The following is a 12535-nucleotide window of genomic DNA, read 5'->3' as shown; positions in this document are numbered from 1 at the left end:
AACTCATGCTGGCAGCTTCGGGCGACTCCATTACTGCGATTGCTACTTGACATTCTGTCTTTATGACAGCCGACCATAGAGACTTGACATCAATGGAAGAGAAACACATCGATCTGTCACACAGTGACCTCCTGTGGCTTTCAAATCTAGCCCTGTGCACAGATAGACATGTTGAGTGCTTCTTGACAGAATTGGGTATTGATTGGAGGAAAGTTAATGGCAGAGTCATATTTTTCTGCTTTTATCCGACTACAACCTCTCTATCAGCCATTCTTCTATTATCTCTTTCTCTATGATTTATAGCAGGAACATAGAACCTTCTGCTTTGCCGACTCTGTTTACTCCTAATGAGCTCCCAGTAATAATCCTGCTTCTCCATCATCAGCTTAATGTTTCTACCACCACTACGGCTCCTAATTGATTGGGCCGTTCCCCTAGACGGGTCAAATTAGACACATGCGGTCGACAACGTACCGAAAGACAATTTGTATATGAAAATTAGTAAGATAACATGTCGTCAAACCAACATTAGGAATTGTTCCTTCAGCTGGAAAACAAAATAAACACATTTTTCTCCGAGGCGTCCCGCGTGTTTCTATGATTCAAGCTGAGAAATCCTCAGTTGTTCATGTCTCCAGGTTTGACTTTGACGTGAGCAACTACACAATGCAAAAACTAAATAGTACACAATAAAAAATAAATAAAATATCAGATAAGATATTCATTTTTTTAGACAGTTAATTTGTTTTATAAGTAACATGTGACATATAATACAGTGTATAATCATGATTTTTTTCTTTTTTTTAACAAATGAATCATTTATATATTGTTATAGTTGGTTTATGTATTAAAAAAAAAGAATGAATAAAAATACAATCAGATTTTATATTTATATTTAAATTTGGGGATTTTTTTTTTAGATAAAATGTCCCAAACTAGTGTTTTGGCCCTTCATGTCATAATCATCCAATGATGATATTTTTATACTGGAATTTTTAGTCTGTGTAGTGTGTATATTAACGCATGCCTCTGTAATTCCGCCGGAATTTTTCTAGACAGGCACCTCGAGGGCCGGACACAATATTTGATGCTTATTTTGGAATCCAGTCCTGGGCCATATTGGATGGCCGGGGGCCAGTTTGGGCCCGCAGGCCACCAGTTAGTGATCACTAGCATACTTAGTACATCTGACTAGTACACAACCAGAAATCTACCAATGTGGGGTGAGGCTTAGCAACTACAGCTTCAAATGTAGGACTAGCTGTCTTACAAAAAAAAAAAAAAAAATTAAAAAATTGGGTCATGCCAGTGGACCATAAATAAAAAAAATATTATATTATCATCAAACATTTTTTTTGGTAAAAAAAAAAAAAAAAATTTAAAAATTGGATCATGCCAGTGGATCATACATTTAAAAAAATCCATATTATCATCAAACATTTTTTTTTTGTATTTTTTTTTTTATTTTGTCGTGCTTTGTATTTTCTCCCTATAAAGAAATAATTAGCTATATATTAACAATGATACATGGACTGGAAAATAAACAAGTGTGAAAGACAGAATAAGAGACGACTAGGCACAGGAGACGAAGAAAGCGACTGGAAACTGGGAAATAGAGTAAAGGTCAGAGGAGAGGTGTAAAAAAGAGACATTTCCTACAGTGAAATCAAAGACGAATCATGAAGTCGGGTACATTTCTTAAACATTTACAATTATAATAATAACAACAGCAATAATATTAACATTAACAACAATCATAATATTTCAAATAATAATTATTAAAAAAAAATAAGACCTCTGGTTTTTATCATAAAGACATTTTTTTTTAAAATCATTTTCTCACTTTTTTTTTTAAAGATCACTTGACAGTAGTTTGTTCGGCTTTGCACCTCTCTAGGCTAATATTCTGTGTTAGTATAGTTGCTTCATAATTAGTTTCAATAGTAAACTGTTCTCGTATTTCTTAAAACTTTCTTTTTACATTTTAATTTATGTCACTGTTCTTTTTTTTAATATTTTTATACAAACAAGGAATCCGGAGATATGTGTTGTTGTTCTGTGGACGTGTTCGCTGCGTGTATGAATTTCCGTGTAGACATATATACTGTATCCGCATGTGTGTGGCATCCAGAAAAGAGAAAACATCCACCGTTTAAAAATTATAACTTCATTCATTCGTTTTTACAATCGCTTCTCCAGTTCTTTTCTTACGGACTCACAAACCGCTTTTATCCTCATAATGATGTTCTAAATTAATTAAGCTGTTCCTTAATGTCTTAATGACTTATATCCCTTCTTTATGTTAGGAACAAAGCCCAACACTAATCTTGGCATAATTAGGTGCCGACGACGGAGGAGTGGCTGAGGAGGGCGGGCGAAAGCAGGAAATTACAAGACGTATAAGAGAAAAGAAGTGCAACGGGAACGGGTGATGTACAACAGAGGTCCTCGACATTTTTTTTTGTTTTTTTTGTGCCACCGACCAGTTTTATGTGAGACAATATTCTCAAAGACCGGTCTTCAAGGTTTGACAAAACATGAGACAAAATTCAATTATAAGACTGATATATATATACACAAATATAAAATGCATAAAAACAGACCATAATGCTCATCGCCACATACATAGAGAGTTTAAGGGCCGGGTCTGAATAAACTCTTTAACTGTAAATGGGAGCTGAAGGCTAATCTGTCACTTTGAAATGAATGAAATCATACACAAATCATTACTTGCACTGATAATCAATGAAGGCAAATAATGTGTGTTTCTCTTTTCCTGTGACCCACTATCAAATGACCTATGGCCTGGTTCTGGTTTGGTCTGGAGCCCGGTGCTTCAGGACCTCTGGTTGGCTAATCTATAGCCCCGGGGCTGAATCTGACCCATGACCAGCGGTAACTCCGCCCGGAACATCCTCAGAGAAAAACAGTCAGTCAGTTGCGTAACGTGACAAAGTAATGCTACCGGAGACAACATGAGAACTCGCTCGCTATTTACAGAGCACTACGCCAGGACGGTGAAGACGAGGTTACGCACTTCAGTTGATATTTAAGAACAGCAGTAACATAAATTATATCTTTAATATCTTTACGCGATTTTATAGGACGTGCGGTTCAACATCTGTTAAATGCTTTCAAATTTTGAAAATAGGACGTGCGGTTCAACATCTGTTAATTGCTTTCAAATTTTGAAATGAACCTGTCTACCAGTGCTTAGAGCTGCAGTGCAAAACCTTAGGTCATTTTTGGGGTTGATAATGTGTTGATAATGTGACTCTTCTCTTCCCATTTTTTCTGGAACATCTTCATGTTTAACAATGTTTTACAGTGTCAAAACCGGCCCGTTGAGCGGTGGGGATGGGGATTTTGAAAGTGAAAAAGATGTTTAGTCAAATTCCATTTCATTAAATATGAATATATTTTCTAATAAACTTGTACTTGAAAATTAAATATGAATATATTTTCTAATAAACGTGTACTTGAAAATTGAAAACAAAGAGGAAAAACATGGACGTACTGTTACGTACGTGAACATCTAATTAGGTTGTAGCCGACCCCTGAACCAAAATGAGTTTAACACCCCTGCTCTGGTGTGTCACACTCTTCTCTGTTGCTGTTGTGCGTCCTGTGTGGAACAGTCTTAATGCTCTGCACAGCATGTCAATGTGACTGGGTGACGCACGAAATGACGCTCAGTAACCGGAGCCAACCCACACAGGTTGCGTGGTGATTGTGATGATTCACATCATTGCCATTGTGGTTGCTCACTTTTGCAATGTTTTTTTTTTTTTAATCCACCATCAGCTTGGATTTAATTGAATATAATGTTAATTTTTTTTAACACTAAGTGTGTAATAATAACATTTATACCCGGACCATTCCCAGTTGTTTTCACTCCTTTCCTAATGCACAGAAACAGCAACTACCAATACAATGTTAACAAGACCATACCATACCATACCATTGAAGGTACACGTGGGTTAAAGGGCAGTAACAGTACATGTATTTGTTCGCATCTCAAGGGTAACCTTGCTGATGCAGAGCGGAACAAAGGCCAACTTCCGGCAAGTTGCAATTGTGAACGGCACTCGATTGCTACTTGCTCGACACTACTTGTGCACTTCTTGTTAATTAGCAGTTAACTAATAGACAAACTAACTCTAACTCCACTTCGCCTTCATGAGGTAAGAAATAAAGTGTTTATATATGTATGTTTTCGGTGAACACAGATCACAGATACAGGAAGTATTTCCTCCCGCGGATTTTTTTTTCTTTTTTTGAAATGAATAACTGAAAATATTAATTGCATCATCAGCCAATAGATGGCGTCGCCTTTCACTACGTGAGAGTGGACTTGAATTCGTGCTACCCCTAAATTATATATTTATCGATCTATTTCTTTATTTATTTTTGTCCGTACCCCTAAATTATATATTTATCGATCTACTTCTTTCTATTCTATTTATTTTTGTCCATTTTTTTTCCGTACACCTGGAGTAGATATGCTTATGCAATCGTATTACCTTATTCATGGAAGTACTTTTGTATTAATGGTATAAAAACTAGGGTATATTGTGTGTAATGTTTAGGGGAGGGGGGCGTGAGGCGCTTTCAATGGTATATGACACGCATATGGACATAATTGTACCACTGCTGTAATGCTTGAATGATAACAAGCCTCCAGCCACTAGGTGGCAGCAACGCATACAGTGGTTTGTACAGATGCAAAATATACATGAGGTTCTTAATAGTATTTCAATTCGCAGGGCTGGGGGTCGGGCTCACTTGCTCGTGTTTCTTTGTGCTCCCAAAAATTAAAAAATTAAAAATACCTTCCAGTTAAGAAAGTAAGATTCCCTACAAATACTGTGGTTATATACATGTTTATAGTCAGAAGAAGTGAGAAGAGAGTCAGGCCTTCGCCCCTGTTCCAGGTTTGGACCTTTTTTTTTAATACTATGAGGCAGCGTAGTCAGTTGACATTTAATATTTACTCCTATTCTAAAGTCATGCACTGCAGCTACAAGTTGGTTAGCACACTGAAATTTCCCCCTCCGTCGACACATTTACATTAAAAACATTTAACTATCAAAAAACGAATGAAAGCACTATATTCGTCTTGACCTGGTAACTCCGAGGCAGTCACAGAAGGATGGTGGTGTTTTGCCGTTCAATACAAAAAAGATTTCACTGTTTAAAAAGCGACTGCCCACCGCTGCTTGATTGTACAACACATGGCTTCTCTTGAGTTCTTTTTTTTTAGTAAATGGCACTGCTGTTTTTTTTTTTTTCTGACGTGAATGTGGCATGTTTCTGCTTTCCACACGTTAAAAATCCCGACACAAAGGTTAGTTCATTTAGAATTAGCGCAGCATGGAAAACGTTTGAATAATCGTTCGTATTTGAACGTGTTGCTCGGGTTTTTATTTCTTCCACGACATCGGGGGGCTCTCAGGTTTAGATGAATTAAAAATGGCGGTTTAAAAAACAACAACAACAACAACAAAAAAAGATATTTTTTCTTCACCGCAGCAGTGATAGCAAAAGTAAAATCAGTAAAAGCTGACTTTTCTGGCCTTTGTACTACGAACTCAGCGGGGACAGATCAGGACAGATCATTTAAGTACGGTTACTTCTGAGAACCCAAGGCGTGCACACTTCATTCCACTGTTAGAGAATCCTATACGAGTAACACTCTGGAGGCCAGATGCTTTGGCGATTTAAAACATTTCAATTTTCCTAGCCCTGGTCCTGTGGTACCTAAAACTCAACTCTTTCCTCATCCCTCCTCTCCCTCCCCTCATTCCTCCTCTTCATCACTGCAGTGTTGAAGACTGAGATGTTTTTGTAAAACATCTTTCTCTTGGCATTGAATTATAGCACTTATCTACCTCTAATTCGCCCACTCTGGTGGTTGCAGGGGGGCGTAATGCAGGGTTGGTTTTTTTTTTTTTCTCCAACCCCGTCCTTTGTTATTGCCTACACACAACCTTTCCCTCAGCATTCTCTCCTATGTTTGACCAATGTTTCTAAGATTCTTCTGTGACACACAATAAATGGCGCAGTTGTTGATGGCTGGTTCTGTCTCCTGGTGGTTGCAGGTATGTGTGTGTGTATGTGTGTGTGTGTGTGTGTGTGAAAGCTTATGAAAAGGGACCGGGCAGGATTGACTGGCTTACTTGCGGTACATCTGTTTACAGTCATTTTCAGAAGGCTGTCTTTTATGGCGCAGTGTATAGACCTGTATTTGTGTGTGTGTGTGTTTGTTTGTGTGTGTGTACTGTATATAAGAAGGTATATGGGGTACGTTAGGGGAAGGGGGTGGGGGGGATGGGGATTGAGGTCAAAAGTGGATGGGGGCAGGAAAAGGTGAAGGGCTACAGAAGGTACTCCTTCTTGCCCTGGCTGGCTTCGTTTCCATTGAGGAAGGCTTCCTGCACCTCACCGTGTTCATCCAATCCACTGGCCTCATGGGTAAGATAGGAGCCTGGAGGAGAGACAGCGAGAGAGAGAGAGAGTGAGAGAGAGAGAGAGAGAGCGAAGGGAGATTGGAAGGGGAAGGTTAGGAGGCAAAGCGTCAATGTCACTGCGGTGCCAGCAGCGTTATCAACACAATCGGCAAAATGATTGCTCTCCATCATACCTACGACTGATTAATTCATTAATTAACTGTTAGGTCAATACCAAGCAAGAATAGGCTCCCGGGTACGATAGGAGCCTAACAGTGGAAATTAAGGGTAGAGGTTGGATGCGTGAGAGGAGAAAGCAGAGGTGGAGAGGACAACAGAGAATAAAGACAGGAGAGAGAGAGAGGAGAGATTGGCAGACAAGAGTTGAGGGAAGGTCAGGTGTGAGAGAACACCGGCACATAAATTACTCCGAGAACCCATCACATACATTTGAACAGCGGCTGTAAGTCCGTGTGATTAATGGCCGGGCGCAGGAGAGGTTGCAGAGTGCAAGGACCTCTTTAGTCATCTTCCTGCTGGAGTGTCCCTCCACTTTCGCGGTGACTGACACCCATTGTTGTGACCACAGAGGTCGACCGGCGTGCCGACAATCTTGGTGAAACAAAGGCAAAGTCCTAATGGCTCTGCCTGAACACTGATTGGCTGTGGGAACAGTAGCAACTTCCCGGTGCAGGACTCACAACTTAACGGAGAAAGGACCCACCCTGTGAGTGGCGAGGCTTCTGTTCCCATATATGACTGACAAAACAACGGTGGATTCAAAAGAGAATGAAATGTCCGGTGGTTTCTGCACTTTTGCCCCTGCTAAAAAGAAGACAAGAATCCAAGCAATGCTGCTAGGAAAGATATTGATGATTTAAAAGGACCGTAATTTCCGGACTATTGAGCGCACCTGAATATAAGCCACGCCCCCTAAATTTAAAAAGAAAGAAATAATTGTACATATATAGGCCGCACTTCTCTATAAGCCGCAGGTGTTCACGTTGTAACATGGGATATTTACAGTAGTGCCTTGCTATTTCGCGGATTCACGACTTCGCAGGTTTTCGAAACTGCATATATAAAATATACTGTATCCCAGATTTGGATCTGCAAGAGATGTCACAGGAATGGGACGACGATATGGTTCGATCGGCCCAACTTTGCGACAAAATCGACGACGTCGTGACTGCCTACAAGCTACTCTTCGACTGGCACAAGAAGCGGCGGAAGCAACTGCCGATCACGATGTTTTTGCAGCCTCGCAAAAAAGAGCCAGTTCCCAGTAAACGAAGGAACACTGTACACAGAAAGATTTTTTTTTTCTCTTTTAATTAAATAAATGTTTTTTTCCGAACAGTTCCTGTAACACGGCTACACGTTAGCTCTTCCCTGCTTCGACGCGTTGACCATAGTTGGAATGCACAGAGGAGACTTAGTAATCTGCTCCAGGGCTGAAGCTAACATTAGCTTCGGGGCTAACTCCCTTCACTTTGTGCTTGTCCGCAGCAGAGGTAAACAGAAACAGGGAAGTTTCTGGAAGTCTTTATTATCAGCCACGCCGAGCACAACAGAACATAAACAGCGTTTTAACAGCTCCTGTATAACCAACTCATGCTTCAACATGACAGGGCTCAGAACTTTCGCTACCGTTATCCCTCGCGAGTCCCACGCACATATACGCACACAGCCATTCACATACCCTACTGGTATAACACAGAGTAACCTTCCAGAAAAGTCATTGATCGTTAGCGGTATGAACTTCGTTAGCCCATAAAAATTGTTTACAATTACAATTACATTGTTTAAGCCGCAGGTTTCAAATTGTGTGAAAAAAGTAGCGGCTTATAGTCCGAACATTACGGTACTATTCCCTTAGAAAATGTAACTAACATTATCATATTGCCGTGGTTTGTCCCAGCAACAGCAATAAATGAACAGTTATATATATGTCATATGTCGTGTGAGTGTCATGAGTGTGTGTGTGTGTTACCTTTCTGTCTGACAGAGCACCAGATGGTGACAATAAGGACACATATTACAGTGAAAACCAGCAGCGCCAGAACGCAACCTATCACTGCATATGGCATTGCACTGTGAGCCTCCACCACTGCGCCAGGATCTGGAAGAGAAGAAAAAAACATGGGTGAGAGCGCTGTTTGTAGTAGACATGTGAAGAGGTTGTGTCAAAAAAAAAAAAAAAAGGAAGGGTAAGTTGGAGTTAAGAAAGAAAGTCAGCAGACAAGGTAAAAGCTGATCTTGGATCAGTGGTTCGTCCTGCTACATGCGGAAGCAAACGTTGCACAGTTATAAGATTTTGAATTTTTTTGATTATTGATCATGATTGGTTAGTAAAGCCCAAAGAGATTTTGATTGAGTAGTGGAAAAAAAAATTAAATATAATTCCTACATCCAAAGGAATTTCTCCATTTCCTATTTGCTGCCCAAGAGAATTCTGTCTTTGTTTCATTTATATTTTCAATTTTGTTTGTTTGTTTGTTTGTTTATAGCATTTTTGTTTTCCTTTTGCCTGCAGGCTTTAAGCTGCTTGTCTGTTTTTTCTCCTTCTTTTCTCCTGTTTTTGCGTCTCTTATCCTTATCTCCACCTCTTTACTTCCTGTGAAGTGTCTGTCTCTTTCCAAGTTGTGCTCATTAATGAAAGTTGGCGTTTAAAATGATCCAATCATCTTTTCCGTCTGTAATCTATTTGCTGGTCTACTTCTCCATTGTCATTATTTTAATCTCCACCGCTGCCTCTTTTTCATCTGGTCCTTTCTTATTATTTCTTATTTCCCACCACGTCCGGGTTGGCTGCACACTACACTTCACTGTCTGCGAGAACTTTCATTTATATCCTAAAATACAATCTAGTAGCATGACAAATCTTTGGACTGCCTCTCCAACAAATTGAACATCCGGAGATGATGAATTTAAAGAGAAACAGGAAAGATCCAAATCGGACAATTCCCTGAGTAACACACTGAGTTATCACTTTTATACATTTTTTTTTTCATTCCAGCACTGAATGTTAAACACTTTCTACTGATAAATAAGATATTGGTATTTTCTGTGGAAACTGTTCATGTATTTAGACAAAGCACAATTAATTTACAACATGATTAGACACGAGAAGGTTCTGAACCAGATATTCTTTTTTTAAGAATGTCAACCCCAACAGACCCATAATTGACATTTTAAGAATGTCAACCCCAACAGACCCGTAATTGACAGGTTGAGGAAATAAGGAAGAAACAAAGATGTGAGACCCTGTGTTTCCAAATGCGTTGGATACTAATGACGAGAAAAACTATCATTTTTTATGTCTGTGGGTTCTCAGTCATCCGGGTTAACAAAGATGTGAGACCCTGTGTTTCCATATGCGTTGGATACTAGTGACTAGCGAAACTATCATTTTTTATGTCTGTGTGGGTTCTCAGTCATCCAGGTCATCTTATCCAAAAAATTGTTACATCGAGGGCAACCGGACGCAGTAGGTTTCTTGAAGACGTTTCACCTCTAATCCAAGAGGCTTCTTCGAACACTAGAACTGAAGAAGCCTATTGGATGAGAGGTCAAAAATCTTCAAGAAACCTACTTTGTCCAGTTGCCATTTTTGGGTATCATTTTTAATACTATTTAATACGGTACAATTTTTTCCCCCGATAATGATACTGTACTTCATGATCATTTACCAACTCCCATCCATCCATTTTCATCCCCTTATCCGTTACCAGGTTCAGGGGCAGCAGTCTCCATGACCACCACCCAAATCACACTGCACTGTACCAACCCCCCTGAACCTTCCTGCAGGTGGTGAGTCCACTAGAAGGTTCCAACCGTCCTAACTGGGATTTGAACTTGCCTATGAGGTGAACCCTGGGGTTTCACACCAATGACAATAACAAATGAAATTACTTGGATCAGTTGAATTTTACATTCGGGAGGACGGGAAGATGGAGGCGGGGTATATGTAGTAAGTTACCCTTAAATATGTGGAAGTGACACATGGACAGTTTATTAATTAGTATTGATACTTAATGAGCGTTATCTGTACTCAATCGATAATCGTATGAGTATCGATATACCGAGTCCATGGAATCAATACTCTGATCACTGTCGGGTGTCTTTCAGGAGAACAGTGCTGTTGAGTATGTTCACATACTAGATGGGACAGAAGGTATGAAACATGCAGATAAAAAGCTCATATATATAATAAGGATAAATTTTAGAGATTAGACACTCAAAGCCAATATAAAAGTGGTCATTTTCCCACTTTAACAACTGTTTGTAAACTGTTCTCCTTCATTAACCAGTCACGACGTAGAGAGCTGCTTCAACTTCAACTATCTTTTTTTTTTTTCTTTTTCTATGAGAAGAACAATAAAGATTCCAATAGAGAAAAGTTAGCGATTTACCCTGTGATACAAACCCAACCCAAATAGCAAAATTGGCATGGGGCAGTGATGGACCATGTAATTTAGTTTCCATTGGCTTTAATTCAGCACTAAATTATGGTCCATTAGTGGTCCGCTTCTGGCATTGAAAATTAGGGCTACATCCAAGCCCAACTTTAATTATGGTTGGCTCTCCTATGACGTCACGTTGGACCAAACTTGGTCTGGTCCAACAGTCTTTGACATTGAAAACTCAGGTTGTCTCATTCTTTCTTTTTTTTTTTTTTTTAGTTTCCGGTTCCCCTGAGAGCAAAAACACTCCCATCTGTGTTAACTGCACACAGGAGGCGTGGGCAGCACTTTGGTAATGCACTCAGCGAGTGGGGGAGTTTTTGGTGCTTGTTCAAAACAACAGAGCACTAGACCGAGATGCGAACTGCAATCCTGTTCTTACAAACCCAGTCCTTTAAACAACTTACCAGTAGTCTGCATGGAATAAATGGCATTCTTATGTGAAGCTGGTTTCATGTGCTGGTAAACTCACAGTGCAGTCAGTGCCAGGAACTCCCACAACATTAAGAAAAAAAAAAGGATTTAGCCCTTGAAGCAAGAACTGGTTTGAAACTGTAACAGCACAGAATGGGTCTGTATTGAAGGCTTCACCAGTAATCATTATCTGACAACAAAAGAGGTTCCAGATCGATATCTCGCAGGGATACGTTGAAGGACAGAAATGGTGGGTGAAGTGCATATTAAAGTAATCTGTGCAGCTGGAAAAAAAAACAAAAAAAAACAACAACACGTCTTTGAGGCTGTCAATAATGAAACGTCTGAGTTGCTGACTGCAACAGAAAACAGTTTTTGTGGGAGCTGGCAGGTGTAGTGTAAGTGCTTGTAGGACCAATAAGAGGCACGGCCATGGAGTTATTGATGCAGTACTTGGACACATTTAAAACACATATCATTACTACAGTGCACCCAGGCCAGGAGAAAGAGCAAGTGATGGATGAGGCGGAGAATAGAAAGAGGCTGAACAATGTGTCAACGTACATTAAATTACTGCTTATGTGTAGGATCAAACAGTGGCCTCTGTGAAGAATCAGGCAGTTTTTGCAGTGGTATGGAAAAAGGAAAACACAGCACGAAGCTTTACCAGCGTTCCACAGCAGCAATGCATTGTTCCCCAACAGAACCCTTTACATGATATATTGATCAAGCACTTCCCAAACTGACCCGAAGCTAGTTTTTTTTTTTGTGACTCTTGATGACAATTCTACCAGAAGGTGAAAAACCTTTAGGTCAGGGGTGTCAAACTCATTTTGGTTCAGAGGTCACATACGGCCTGATAAGATGTCAAGTGGGTCGGAGCAGTACAATTAGAACATAATTACCCATACATAACACTAAGTTCTGGTTTTCCCCTGATTAAATATACATTACAAACGTGATGTGCTTGTTCAGTTTTTTTTTTACTTTCAAAATCCATTAAGCGGGCAGGATTGAACCCCATGCGGACCAGTTCTGGCCCGGCAGGATTTATGTTTGACACCCTCGCTCTAAAGCTAAAGATGGTTTCTGAAACATGGCAGCAGCAATGCAAGAAGAATGTCCAAATCCCTATACTGCATCTCTCTTGATATTTGAGAAGAGACAGCCAGCAACCGAATGCGTTGAAAAAAATTGGGGAAAAAA

This window comes from Cynoglossus semilaevis, chromosome 13, assembly GCF_000523025.1.
Source record: "Cynoglossus semilaevis isolate Cse_v1.0 chromosome 13, Cse_v1.0, whole genome shotgun sequence".
NCBI lineage: Eukaryota > Metazoa > Chordata > Actinopteri > Pleuronectiformes > Cynoglossidae > Cynoglossus > Cynoglossus semilaevis.
Note: the sequence above shows the minus strand (reverse complement) of the source record.